Genomic DNA, 15,439 nt, shown 5'->3' with positions numbered 1-15,439 from the left:
GGAATCACATGCTATTCATGTGTTTCTGTTGGGTGAAGGTGCTTACTTTATGTGCAGTGGCTTAAAGGTCCTGATTCAAGATTCAGGAAAGTCTTCTTCGTTAGATGTTTATGTCCTTTTTTGGAGGGGATTTCTTTTTCTTTTCCCTTTCATCACGTCAAAAGCTGTACTAACAGCAATCAGTATTATATTGCTCCCCAAGAGCCTGATTTTGCTACCATAATTTACACAAATAATTTCGACTTGTTTAACAAGTCCCAGTGGGAATATCTTCTTAGGAACTATGTGGGCAGATAAGTAGCACATTCAGGGATTAAGTTCTAAACTTAATGTAAAACTACCTGTTTTGGGGCACTTCCTGTAAGGTCATGCACATTTTCCTGTTATATATTAGGTACTACAAATCTCTGACTACTTTACTTTTGTAATGCTGTTCAATGGCAAATATTTTTGTATTAAAAATATCTTATGGCGCAAGTTTTTGTGTCTGTTGCCAAGTTTCTTCTTATTTTTTTTCTTTCTTTTCCACAGTGTAAAGAAGAAAAAAGAAACGGTTTAAAATAATACAGTTAATAATGTTCATATGCTTGACTGTCATATAAGGTAGACGTAATATCTATTCCAAGCAGATGGAAGAGGTAAAAAGAGGTGTAATTATTTTTTTTGAAGGAGCCCTGATGGTCATAAACTACAGATATTTAAAGAAGTAGGGACAGTTGAAATTTCAGTAGTTTTACTTTCATTGTTTTTACCCTGTAAGTCTTTCAGTTCCTTGGATTAGCACTACAGAGATAATTGACTAGTCCTGCCATGATACTGTCAAGAGTGCTTATGCTTCATTTAATAAAACAAAGATATTTGTTTTGAGTTTTACTGTTTCTGAATGTAAGTTACCAAGCAGAATCTTGTTCCAAAGTTTGCTGCATGAATTCAAGTGTCCTTGACAGGGAAAGGACTGTGCATTTATAGTTCCCATATTTCCACCAATTAAAAGTGTGCTCAGTTTGTCTTCCTGCACATTTGATAGGCTGTGCCCTGTCTCCCAGGCCTTACTAAAAATTCCAGACAAGCAACATTAATAATATACATATGCATTTACAAACAATACATACATCAATTAGTTTTCCTTGGTTTTATTAGTGTGTTGACGGGTATGAAATAGACAATCCTTCATGCTTCTTTCCAGCTCCTGTTATTATTCTACCAGCATTCATAAATAAGCAGAGATCTGTTTTTCAGTGGTCTGGCTGTGGTTAACTCTCTCATTCCTTCTAAGCAATGTTTGGCATGAACTGTGGAAGGTATTTTTGCTAAAAATCTGTGTAATTTTTGTAGCTATGAGTGGTTAATCAACTAAAGCAAAACAGAGTCTAGCTCTGAAAACAAGTCAGGTTGTGATTTTTGTGTTTCTCAGGACCTGTGTCATTTCAAAAATACCAGATATCTCTTAACTGTGTTTGCTAATCACCTCTCTCTTCCTTCACAATGGTGCTTAACCAGTGAAAGTTTCTAATGGACCTATTATTTCTGCACAAAAACAAATGTAGAAGGTGAGTTCTCTTCTACCTTGTAGAAAATACGCTCTTAATACAGAGGCGTGTTCCAAATTGGTCTCCTTGATTTTTGCGTGTAAAAGGATCTGACTTATTACACTGTAGCACAAATTATTTTCTCCAATATTTGATTTTGCTCTACTCCAGAGTCCCTTTTTGTTTGAGAATAATGTTGCAAAAGAAAGATGGCTTTGTCATAAGGAAAATTATTTCATGCCAAATCCCAAACTTGAATACTTTAAATTTTCCAGTTATGTAAGTGGGTTCTTTTTACTTCCCAGCTACCCAAATTCTTTGAACATCCCTTATACTTTCTTTATATTTGTGTATCAAATGGAGATTTCAGTTTAAACCTCATACACTGTATTTTTTCTACTCGCTCTTCTAAAGGTGTTACTTTTATTTATTTTTAGGATGCATGAAAACTTTTTTCAATATCTTAAGAATCCTTTAAAGCCTAGCTAATCTAGGTAAACTGACATTTAATCAATTTCTTTATTTACATTCTGACCTTAACTGTAAAGCTTGAAACCACCTTGCGGAGAAAAACTAGTGTATATATTTAACTGTAAAACAATAGAGTGAATATAAAGCCTCATCAAGAGATGAGATAACAAATTGATTTATTCCAATAAGTAGTAAATGAGTCAAGAGAATTCAGCTATTGTGGAACTGAGTGAGAATAGAAAAGGCAAATGTATAAAATGACTAAATATCTAAAGCTTCCTAAAGAAGGTTCACACACTAGCTGAAGGAGGATGTAAATATATTTTGTACATAAAATGACTCAGTATGACTGTACTAGTGTTAAAAGCCTAAAGCCTCATTATTTATATTTTCTGTTAACTGGAGTATTTTTAGGAATTTTCAAGTGTAGTGATTCCAGAACAGCTCCATGCTTCCCTAGACATGATCTTTGCTGTGAAAACTGTGCGCATAGGAGGCTTATGTATCAGAACTGCAGTCGTATTACCATATTTCCTTTTTTGCTGAATAAACCATTTCAAATTTGGACCAATGCAGATGTTTCTGCTAACTTTTGGTTGAGACTGCTGTTGCAGGACTGGGTACTGATATTCCTAAACAGCTAGTAGAAAAAGTCTTCCATAACCTCTCTGTGGGCTTTTTGTGGGCACTTTGTTTTCATGAGTCATCACATGGTACTTGAAAATTAAGCCTAAACTGATGAAAGAGTATAAACCCATAGTCATGCAGTACACTGAAAGGTGATTTTTTTTTTCTTCTTTATTGAGTCTTTAGTATATGGCCAGAACCAAATTCCTTTTTATTAATGTGTTAAAATACATTATAGCTTTCTTATAACCTTTTTTTCTTGTCAATGCCTAACTTTTAAATATTCTTTACAATACACCTCTTTATTGATGCTCTGTGGAGTGGCTAGGTAGATTGTTTCTGACTAGAGTACTCTGTGGTTAATAGATAACATCAGAAAGGGTTTTATAATAAACTAATAACTTAGTTGAACAAACTGCTGTAATACCTAAGAAGTTGTTCAGCAAGAACAGTCAGCATCTGAAATATGGCTAGAGGTATCTGGTGCTACACAAATTACGGATACACATGCCGTAGTGGATAGGCATGTGTGTAATGCCTATATATTCCCCAAGATGGCCTGGCTGAAATGCTCTGCATGCTTTGTACTATCCATCTGCTGTGCTGAGTGCCTGCAGGCACAGTAATGCTCTGCTGCTTCTGCTGGCGCAAGCAGTCATTGGTGAGCTTCTGCAGCCTCTTTGCAGTGTTACCAGCCTACAAAAAGAGCTTTAGTTGGACCATCTCAGGCAGACGCTGTGAGGCAGCAGGGGAGAAGATTTTATTTGGTCAGGTAGCTAATCATGTTGTGAACCTCAGCTCCAGAAAAGACATTTTGGTCACCAAATGTCTGTAATAACCTTGTGAGGCACAGGTATTTGATAACTTTAACCATACTTGCATTTTTTTACCATTTGGAAAACAAGTGTCCATTTGAAATTTATCGTGATGCACATTAACAAGCACTAGAAATCCTCAGCTGCCTATGGCACTCTCATAGCTGCAAAGTCTACAGATGGTTGACTTTTGAAATTATTTCTAAATAGGTTCACATGCTTCGGGTAACCATATAGTTGCACTGAAGTTTAAAACCCCGTTAACAGTGTAATGCCAACTGAAATACTATCAGGCTGCCAACCTTTTCCCTGGCCTTTACATGCTAGATGGATTATTACTCCTAGACCTATAAAAGCTGTACATTAAAATATGAATTCTATCAATTTACTTTATAACTTACTGCATTATTAGTGATTTTTATTGATCCCATGAAAAAGCAAAATCTCTGAAGTAAGCTCTGCAGGTCTTTGCTGGACAGCTATCACTGCTTCTTACTCCTCACTGTAGTTGTGTTGTTCTGTGTGAGAGCGCTCTGAATATCTCTTAGTTGCTTCCCAGGATGAATCAGTATGATTTCTGAGGCTGAGCTGCATCATTCATATTGAATTACCTGGGACATTTAAAAGATTTTGAGTAGTCAATCACTTAGCCGTTTGGGACTGGTGAATTGAAAGACTGTCAAGACTGCACATGCTGTTTTCTTATGTTTTTGGTTGCTTGGCTGTTATAGTGCATTTACCCTTGGGCCAGTAGGACAGATTTGCCCAGATGACATTCTGTCACTAGCAACAAAGCCCACTGTATCACCATAAGCATTAGAAATAATTTATGAGAAAGTCTGACTTTCATCACCTGTTCTGTGTTTGAGCTGGCTCTATTTTTGTTTTGCAGCTTCACAAACCAGATTAGGTTGTCCTTGAACATAAGATGGAGTATGATGAAAAAAAGCATAGGTTGGGGATTTTTAAATGGTCATGTAAATATGAATTAATAAAAAAACCCAGGATCTCCAATTTGTGAAACACCATGTGACTTACAGCAAAGATCTTAAGCTCATGAACATTTTTCTGACTTCATGAGATACACAGATGTTAATAATATATTACTGTGGGTTTCAAGGTTGGCAGCTCTTGCTTTCATTTGTCAAACCATTCTGTCGATTGAAGAGACTGGCCTCAAGTGTGCTGTGGGCCCTTTTGTTGTTTTTATGAGTTATAATCTACCAATTGTGATTTTTAAAGTTATCTGTCAGGGTACCCTTAGCCATTAGGTGTTTTCTCTTTGTTGCTGGTTAGACAAATTAAAATAGTTAACTGATGACCCTTTTCTCCTTTCAGGTGCAAGAGACAATTGGGAATATCAATGATGATGTTAAGAGTAGGAAACCCTGTGAAAAAATCCTCTCAAATTGTCCTTGTTGCCTGTCAGCAATTTACAACTGGCACTGTGTGCTGACAGATGTAGTGATTCATTAGTAAAATCATTTGGAGAAAAAGAATTCACAAATTTCACAACTGTCATCTGAACATAAGTTTAAGCTGTATTTTCTCCTTTTTATGAAATTTGGAAGACAAATCTGTTAGTGTTCACACCATACTTTCCCATTTTGTATCACGATCTAACCCTATATAAGTGATATAGTTTATGAATGTATTTTTTGATATTAAAAAAAGGGTAGCAGTTCTTTTTTTTTTGTAGGAAATAATAAGGGTTAGAAGAATATACATTTCTGTGAGTGCATCCAAGGAAGATACTGAATTTCTTGCTTGTTTGTAGCTATGAAAAAAGTCAGGAGAAAAATTGCATGGATATTCAGATGAAAGGCTATGATCTAACCCTCTATGAAAGGTTAGGTAGAGTTAAGATTAATATATTGGTAATAAGTGCACAACAATTTTTGCTCCTTAGCTTGAATAATTTAAAACTAATGCAGGTCTTAGCTGGTTCAGAATACAGTGTCCACTGACTTAAGAGTAGAGAACCAAAGATGTAGTTTCATACAGTATTTTATTGCTGCACTGTCTTGTCATTAATTGGAAGAAAAAATAAAGCTCATTCTCTAGTAGAAGAGACAGTCTTTTTATTATATAATGTCTTCTTTCTCTGACCACAGCAATGAATATAGCTGCATCTTCAAAAGATATCTTCTTTCTCTGACCACAACAATGAATATAGCTGCATCTTCAAAAGTGATACAATGTGTTTGAGACGATCATATAACTTCCTTCAGCTTTTATACATGTTTTTGATAGAGTATGAAAGTTTGCTTGTGAATTACGTACACATGGATTAGTAAGGACCACTTATGATTTTGGTCCCTTTCAAGAACTTAAAAAGTCCCTGGGAATACAAAAACCATGACAGATTGCTGAAAGTTTGCAGTAAACACTGGTTTGAAAACCTTGTAACAATCTCCATCTGTTCATTGCACACTTGAAAAGGCTCACAGAGCCTGTGCAGTAATACAAAGATTCCTGTGATGGCAGATCTTTTCTTGGGAGGATTGTTTAATTTCACTTGTGCTGTTTGGGGACAAGAACCTTTCTAAATGCTTATTAACAAGCTTTTTGTTTTGTTTTCAGTGAAGACCATAATTCAAGTGATTTTCATTCTGGAGTGTTTTTTATATTGATATGTATTGTAACTTCTCTCTTCTAAAAAGTTAATCAACAAGTAAACAAAGAATCATCAAGCATTAAGTGCATCAGCTTTCTGAACTAGTTTCTGGCATCAGTGATTCACATGTCTATGATGTAGTAAAGATGCACATACTGGACTTCAGTCACAGTGCTGCATACAGACCAGTGACTGCAAATTGGCAAGCACTTACTTAGTCCTGGCATCAGGACTTTATGCAGTAAGTTGAAGTAATAGTTAATAAAAAATAGAAAGATAGAAAAACGTTACTATGACAATTTAAAGGATTTCTTTAGGATGGCTTAGGCATGCATCTTCCATAAATACGACGTGCACAACTAACCCTACATTTTTGTATCAGAAGGGATAAGCTGACTCTTAAGGTCTTGTTATTCCTGTGAGTCTAGCACAGTTTCTGTTAGCATTTATTTAGGCTGCTGTTTAAACAACCATAACTCAGTGTTTTGAACATGGCTATTTGAGTTCCTCATAAATGTTTGAAATTATTTGATTATTTATTATATGCAACTCCAGAAATTCTAACTGTGGTATTTTGACTCCTTACACATTTCTGAGCTAGCCTGATAGCTGAGGGGGTTGGGGGAATACGTTAAACTGTTGGCAGATAAAGACATACCATGGGCACAGACAGAAGGCCCATGTGTGGTCTAGGTGGAAGCCAGCTTGTCCCATTTCTGTTTTTCTCTCTAATAATCTCGCCTGAAGTAGCTGTAAAACAAAATACTGGTGACACTGGAATTTAGTAGAGCAACAGGCTTAGATGTACTAAATGGAGGTTAAGGCTCCATTCTGTGGGCAATGAGGAATGTAATGGGATTTAAAAAAATGGCATAAGTACATAAACTTCAGAAGCAGGGAAGGAAAGTGGAAATGTGTTGTTTTGCTAAAGAGTTAAGTGTATAATATACACACAGTATCCTTTAACACAACTTTTCTTGTATTTCTTCTTTAACTGTGATCTCGCAATTCCCTTTCAAAAATCAAAATACTTGTAATGGAACCTGCATATTAAGAAAGGTCTGAAATCATTAAAAGTACATATAATAAATACTGTCTAAAAATCAATTAATAATACGTGCTGTTCTTTAGGTGTGGAAAAATCTGAAGTTAAAATCCATTCATGTATAGGAACTATCTTGCAAATACAGAGTGAAAAACATCAGTCCCTAGCTACACTCCACATCTTTACAGATGATCCACAGCCTTTATGGCACAATAGCATGCAATGTATGACAAATATTTGTCAGTGGGAATGAAAGATTGCAGAAGTCAGTGAGGTATTTTAGCTCAACTTTGATTTGTTTTTTCATTAGTAGGGAGGAAAAAATATTCCAGACAAGCACTTCTTGAAAGATATTTGATATTGCTGCAACATCAGCCAGATACGCTAATGCAGTGCTCTGTAATAACTCAAGACTTTTTTTCTGCAGATGATTGCCTGGAATTGTTTATTTAAACTGAAACCTAAAGAGAGTTCTGGCTCCATAGACATTATCACTACCTTTGTACCCTACATGCACCATGTAGTCAGAGGTTGCTAAGATTATTAAGCACCTAATTCATCCCTTGGGGTAGAGTGATTAATTTGCCTTCCAAAACGTGCTATCCTGGAATCTTAAAATATACATTCACTCCTTTAAGTATTCTTAGTGGCCACATGTGCTGAATTCTTGTTCTGCATAAAATTAGCTTCCACTGATTTCATTGTTTTTGAATGACTAAAACTTTATTCTTAGCTCTTTTTTATTACTCAGCACTACATGTGTACCTCCTTCTTTTACCCATCATTCCTGATAATTTTTTTTTAAAGAAAAGAAAACAAAACAGAGCCATTTCATGCTTCTCAAGTAAAATAGTAATTGTTGAATTTTTTTTTTGCCTAGATTGAGACTGCAATCTTCTTTGATTATTAGAAATATCAAATTGCTCTATAAAAATTCAAAACCGGGGGCCTTTGTTAATCCATATTTAAATAACAAGTGTATTCTACCTCCCATATTTTATAGGCATTCAATATTTTGCCAACAATGTATTGGAACCATATTTTTATCTATAAAACAGATGCCATTTTATTACAGGAGATGCTTATTTTGGACCCGACTTTATAAGCTCCACCCTCCCCAAATTGCTTAATTCTTTACCCAGGAGATTCTCTTCCTATGAATAAATGTGAAGTTTTTATTTTTTTAAATTTGTACAGGCTTGCTATATTATTTAAAATCCCAGTAAATCTGATTCAGTCTAATAAGTATAACTGCATTTCTCTTATTTTCACTTGGTCCAGAAAATAATGATGGAAATGTTCCATTACTATCAAATAACTTCTTAAACTGCTTAAATTTACTCTGCCTTTTTTTCAGTAGACTTTTATTATTTTTTTTAACCTCAGAACTGGTAAAGATAGAGAAAAAGAAAATAGTATGATGTAAAATGTAAATGAAATTCAGACCAAGAAATTTGTTCTCAAGAGCAGTTGCCTCAAAACTGTACTTACTTACAGCATGTATACATTGAAAAGAAAGCAGATCACTGCCCTAAGACATCCAGCTAATTACTGTATAACAACAGTTTCTGTATATCTAAATGTGATAACATTACAATAGAGCTAGCAGATAGCAGTTTGAAATGCTTTTCTTTGCTGGTATCGTTAAGACACAATTTCTAAATAGGCAGTAATACTTCCTACCACAGTAGTGTCACTGTGATAAATAAGAATTGATCATGATCTAACACAGCAATGTCACTCAGAAAAGAGAGTGAACAGATGTGTTCAGTGAGTTTAATACAAAAGCATTTTTTATTTCCCACCTGAGTTTGACAGGGAGAATAATGTAAGTGAAACAAATTAAATGTTTGATCTTAAGCTTAATCTTATCTGTTGCTGAAGAAAATCCTAAAAGAGAAAGAAGTACATAGAACAAGGTGGCAGTTTCCAAGTCCTTGCAGTACATTCAGGTTTTTAATTCTTTCAGGTGTGATCAATTCTTGCTTAGTCTAGTTCATATGTTTATCTTCAGTCTAGCTCCTCTACTTGTCACCCCTCAGTCTTTTCCAGCCCATGAAGCCAGGAACTGGAAAATTGCTTAAAACCTTGCAGTTTTGGTAGCTCTAGGACAAATAACCTGAAATTTTTATTTCAGATTAAAAAGAAGAAGGAACTGTAGACCTCTTGACATTCAAGTAGAAACACCACTTAACTCCAACCTCTCTAACGTGTTATTGAATGAGGATGTGAATGATAAAGTGATTTTTTTGCATTATTTCCAATTTGATAAACTTTCATTATCTAATCTGCCTAAGAGCAATGAAGGTTTTGTATATCATCATCATATAAGGTACGTATTATCTGCATATATCATACCGTATATACACTACACATAGATGTTGTATATCTACCATAGTTAAAAGACTATGTTCATCCAATCATTTGAAGTGTGATCTGGAAACAAATTTGAAGATTTTTATGAGAATTCAGAGACCACATGGCTCTGCCCATATATTTACTGTTGGAATAAGGAAGTCCAGACCACTTTGGACTATTTCAAAATGCAGAATTAATAAGGATGTTCATACTGATGCCAGTATCAATATCTGGGAGTTTTGAGTTAGTATCAACATGTGGATTTATTTAAAATATAGTTAGCTATAGTGAATGCAGTGAAGATGTCTAAATGCTGTTATACATAACATTGACTATGCTGTGGTTTTTGTAATAGAATCCAGCCTAGAAGACCATCTGCAATTTTCATGTTAATTTTTAATTTAAAAAACTTCTTATATTTCAGGAAAATTGGCATAGAAACAAGATGGAACAAGAACAGGAGTAAAAAATTCTAAAGAAAATGAATACATCATAAGACTCTTCTGGAGACTTTATTCATAAATGTTAATCCGGAGCCACAAGACTGGTATTCCACTTTTGAACAGCAATTTCCAGTAGTTCTATGTTGGGTTTTTTTTCTGGTATTTACAATCAGTGCATTGGACATCCCAGTCTCATTCTGGACCTTTGGCAGGAATTCTCAGAAGAGAAAGCCTTCAATGTGCAAGCTCAAAGAAGGGCATCAGTAACCAAATTACTCAGTAATAAAATTTGCCTCATTGCTTTTAAGAACTAGCAGATGGTTTCAACTTTATCTCCCATTGGAGACAAGCTGATTGAATTCACTCCTTGGTTAATGGCTGCTATTTGTGAAAATGAAGATAAAGGAACTAAGCTAGAGACTGGCTATTCCTGCCTAGCCAGGTAGCAGAAAAGGTTCTGCATGTGTGACCAATAGTCTCATTTGTAAAACTGCTTTTTTTCATACCTTTGATGTCTGGCAGTATGTGATGCCTACTCACAATGTGCAAGTAAGAGAGTACAGTGGTTTCTTACCTCACTGATTAGTCAGGTTTAGGCTTGCGTCTAATGAAAAAAAAAGACATTAAACAATAAATACATTAAGCCCTCTTGGTCCTTAGCTCTAATACAGACACCTAAGAGGCTGCTGAAATAAATCATTTAAAAGGAATTAGGCTCTGGCACAATCTTATGAATGTGAATCATACTACAGGAACCAAATTTACTGGGGCTATGGTGTGCACCAGAGCTGGTTAAATGAACCATGTTCCAGCAGGAATATACAGGGAAACTGTCCACCGTGGGCTACACTCTTACATGAAATACAGAGAAAAGGCTGGAAAAGTTTTAGGTTATCTGTCTCTGGAGTGTTTGTTATGGGAAATGGTCACTACAGGTTTCTTATTGTTACCAAGAGCCTATTCTTAGCATATGCACCCAACTGTCAGACCAAGATAAAGTCTAACCAATGAGAAGATTTCTTTTTGAGGCTGACCTAAGATCCTTTGGTGTTTTCAAAGTGCAAAATCGTAACTGCAAACGCTTTGCTGAGAGATCACAGTTTGGAAGCAGATATCTCAACTTCTTCCCTGCCCAGCCAGCATGGTGGGTGGCCAGTGGAGGGCTGGAATTTGCAGAGCCCTCTTGGCTGCTGGACAGATGACCCAGATGATGAATTAGGACTCTAGAATTAGGCCTCAGTCCTCTTTTCAATGAAAATTTTACAACTTATTATTTTTGTTTTGAACTGGATTCAAATGTACGAGTGCCTGTGTAAAACTGGTCTTGCCCACAACATGACTCTATGGTACAGTAGAGACAAGATGCAAGGTTACAACAGCATCACAATTCATGTATAATAGCAAGAAATTTACACACACAGCAACACTTTCTTTTATACCATTAATCACACAGAAGAGCACAGTATGTTGGTAGGAAGGACAAATAGAGGAAAGAGAGTTTCAATTACTTACATTTTATAAATGTGTATGTATGTCCTCCCATGCATAAAACCAATTAGCTCTCCTAAGTAAACCCAATTCAGATAGACAACAGCATGGCCAAATGAAATAAAAACAAATTCTTAATTGTTATTTGTACAGTACTTTCACTGTGTGAAGCACTGTGTGGCACAGAACTTTTCATCTGAATACCTTCAAGACCCATACAAAATCTGGGTAATGGAAATGCCTGAAATCATCCTGACATTGTGCATGGCTGGACATGGGAGTATGAACTACAGTTAAGCACTGGCAAGGTTACACAGTTAGTCTTACCAGAGGTCAGGGCTTCATCTAGGCATTTGGAATTTAGATTAGATGCCCACAGAAGACTGCAGACTGGACTGGTGAATGTTCTGGTTGCCCATGACTGCAGGACACACACTGTACCTACATGGTACAGGCTACATGACAAAAGGAGTGAGGATTAATGGTTGTCTGAGTCCACATAGGTCAGGCAAGACTTTGCACAGTACATCTATAGTTAAGCCTGGAGATCATGTCTCTTTGTTTTGAAGCAATTGTGTCTCAGAGAATCTATTCCAGGTTAGAAGTTCAGAACACTCAATGTGTGTCTGTGTACATGAGTGTTATCTCTACCTTTGCTTCCAGGAAAAGAGAACATTAGTTAAGTTACAGGGTTGTGCTCTCACAGCTGTGAGACTGATGGGCAGGAGCTGGCTCCCTTATCTTCAGTCTCCAGGAACACAGTCCAGAAAACTTGGTGCCTGTTTTATATATTTGGTAGTCTTAATGAGGTAGTCTCCTTATTGTCAGTAAAATTGTTGCATCCTTTGTAAGTGAAAGTGGTCTTACATTTTCTCTTTATTTGATGTGTCTTAGCATTGAATTATGAAAATGGATTCTTATGAGTACTCATGCATTAACTGAGGAATGGAAATAATGTAGGAAGAAATCAGGAATATGGAAAAATGTCATATCTGTGAGAGAACTCTCTTAAAATATGTTTTTACAGAGAAGGAGTTGTCATTTGGGTGGGTATTTAATCTTTTGCCCTCAAGCAGAAGCCAGTGCTAGACATACAGCATTCAGAATGTCTTGAGGTGTTTTCAAAGCAATGTCATTCTTTAAAGGGGCAAAGATGGGGGAGGTACACTGAGAGACACAAAGCCGATCAAATGTGGGATAATGAAAGGAGAAATGTTTGAAAAACGGTAAAATGCTCACAAGCTGCAAAGAGGTTGAACCACTGCCAAACTGATCCAAGGGAAGACATCTAATCCTATTAATCTTTTGCTTCATCAGGGGAAAATACTAGACAACAGGAAACATTTTCTGTGTAGTAGAACACGGTAAACACTTCAGGAAGAGCTCTGCTCCAGGCTACATGCTGAATGGTGACCTACTGAAATTATTTAGACTAAGAACCGTGACAAGAATTTCACACTTTGTCTGTCTAGGAAAACAGCTTTATCACGCACATGATCTAAAATGTCCTGAAGTATTTATTTTTTGTACATGGTCTTATTTTTTCCAAGATTAATATATTTTTCTCCACTACATGTTACTTTTGGAAATATGAATCAGTGTTTATGCTTTTGACAGAAAACATCCTTATTTTTAACTCTTTTATTCCTTTCTCCGTCTTAGAAGATCTTCTGTGACAAAATTAACCAGATTCAGTTTTCTGCTGTTGGCAGATATGGCTGTAACTTTTAACAAAAAAACTGCATTTTTTCTTTTCTGTCATACTATCAGAAATATGCTAGTTTAATGAATTTAAGCAGGTGTTCAGCACTGTGGTACGTATTGCAAGAATATAGACAGTCCAATGCTGCCTCTGTGAAAAGGAGAAGGAGATTATAGTTTTGCATTCATATGTTTTAAAGATTCTGTAAGGTCTCTAACACACTCAATAGGATTGTTGCTATGTGAACTGAAGAGTTAATGTTAAAAAAATTGAGTATGCTTTAAAAGCATGACACCTTAGTGGGCAAGGATGCCCAAAGCAGAGGCAGCTTAGCAGTCACTGGTAAAAGCCTGTGACCAGTAGTGACTGGACAAAACTGACTAGTCCAGAAGACTGGGAAAAAGCGTGGTGGTGGATGGCTAGAGAATTTATGCATTTCATGTTTTTTTTTTGTTTGTTTTGTTTGGTTGATTTTTTTTTTTGTTTGTTATAGTGTGCCACCATTTAACAGCCTGTTGTTATAGTAGGAAGAAAGATGGAAAGTTGCAGAAGCTGTGTGTTGTGGTTTAAACCCAGCCACGCAGTTCACTCACTCACCCCCTCCCCCTCTTTCTTTCCTCCCCGCCCCACCACCCCCCCAGACACACACTCCCTGAGGGATGGGGAGGAGAATTGAAAGAATGTAACTCCCATGGGTTGAGATAAGAACAGCCCCATAACTAAGGTATAACATAAACCAATCCTGCTACCACCAATAGTAATGATGAGAAAATAACCAGGGAAGAGAATATGATACCACCCACCAAAAAACGAGTCTGACCCAGAAGCCCCCTGTCCTTCCGGGTAACTCCCAGTTACATCCTGGGCATGATGTGCTGTGGTATGGAATACCTCTTTGTTCAGTTTGGGTCAGGTGTCCTGCCTCTGCTTCCTCCCGGCCTCCCCTCCTCCCTGGCAGAGCATTAGACTCACAAAGTCCTTAGTCAGAGTAAACATTACTAAGCAACAACTAAAAACATCGGTGTTATCAGCTCTGTTCCCAGACTGAAAGTCAAAACACAGCGCTGCACCAGCTACTAAGGAGAAAAATTTACTGCTAAACCCAGGACACTGCGTTAAAGATTTCTACAAGCAGTTCTGTTTCTTTCAGGCTAATAAACACAAAATTTACACATGCCACACATTATGCTTTGTTGCCTAGAGCACAAGACCACAGTAGGATTTCATAATAAGGATTTAACCTATAAAATTCAATAGAAATATGATAAGCATCTGTAGAAGTAACTTTAAAATTGTGTAGATTTTAAGAGTGAATTATCTCTTCTGTATGCACGCAGGTCTGTAGTAACCCATAGCAAGCATGACATTTTCACTGAATTTGAACAAAGCCAAAATCTGATAGAAATGGTGTAGTTCTGAAGTTTTTCCCTGAAGAGCTACATATCTGGAAATGGTAAGTCAATATGGCAGGATTCTATATTGCTTTTGATCTCAGCTTCGAAAAACAGTGACGGTAGTATAGTTTGCAGGAAGGATGAATGCTTAAATATTAAATGTTCTGTTAGGATCATGGGAGTGGACTACGATGGACATACCATGGAGTAGTGGAGGAAGGACGTGGGGAGCATTGTATATTCTAGGGAGATGAATATCATGAAATGGGGAGTTAGTCTAGAATCTTTAGGAGAGAGAATTGAGAAGAAAGTACATTGAAATAGGTAACTCAGAAGTAGAAATATCAGTTACAAAGAGAATCTTGAATCAAAAATGGCTCATTAAAGATATTGGTTCTCAGAACTAAATATTTTGCTCTGCAGATCAATTCCTACTTTGACAGTCTTGTTAATGAAGATGTAGCTGAAGAGTAATTTAAAGGGAGAATGAAGAACTGTAGAACTCCTACTCTGTAAAGAAGGTATTCTTTTTTATTTTGCTGGAAGAATAAATTATGCGATCTGTGGCTCCTCAATAGGAAGGAGAAAATGAACCTGTGGAAAAGTGTGGGTTAAATACTAAAGAAAAAAGTGTAGATCTGCTTCCCTGAAGAAGTTCTTGCAAGTCCGTGTTGCTGTATCAATTGCTTATATAGCACTAGCACACCTTTACTAATGCAGATAAAAATAATTGGTGAAAGCAATTTGCAATTTTCAGAATCTTATTTGATGATCAGTTTAAAATAATTCTTTCTGGCCTTGCAGACTTCATTTTAAGAATGTGGTTTTGCGTGTACTTTCCCTCTTTCCAGAGTGAATTGTTTACTAAAGTTCGTAAATGCATTCTATTTCAACATTTATTTTGATAAATATGCATCTTGAAAAGTCTGTGTTAAACATAAGCTTGATCT

This window comes from Neopsephotus bourkii, unplaced genomic scaffold, assembly GCF_033783945.1.
Source record: "Neopsephotus bourkii isolate Nb327-2 ecotype Australia unplaced genomic scaffold, CSIRO-AGI_Nbou_v1 NB_398, whole genome shotgun sequence".
In the NCBI taxonomy this organism is placed as follows: domain Eukaryota; kingdom Metazoa; phylum Chordata; class Aves; order Psittaciformes; family Psittacidae; genus Neopsephotus; species Neopsephotus bourkii.
Note: the sequence above shows the minus strand (reverse complement) of the source record.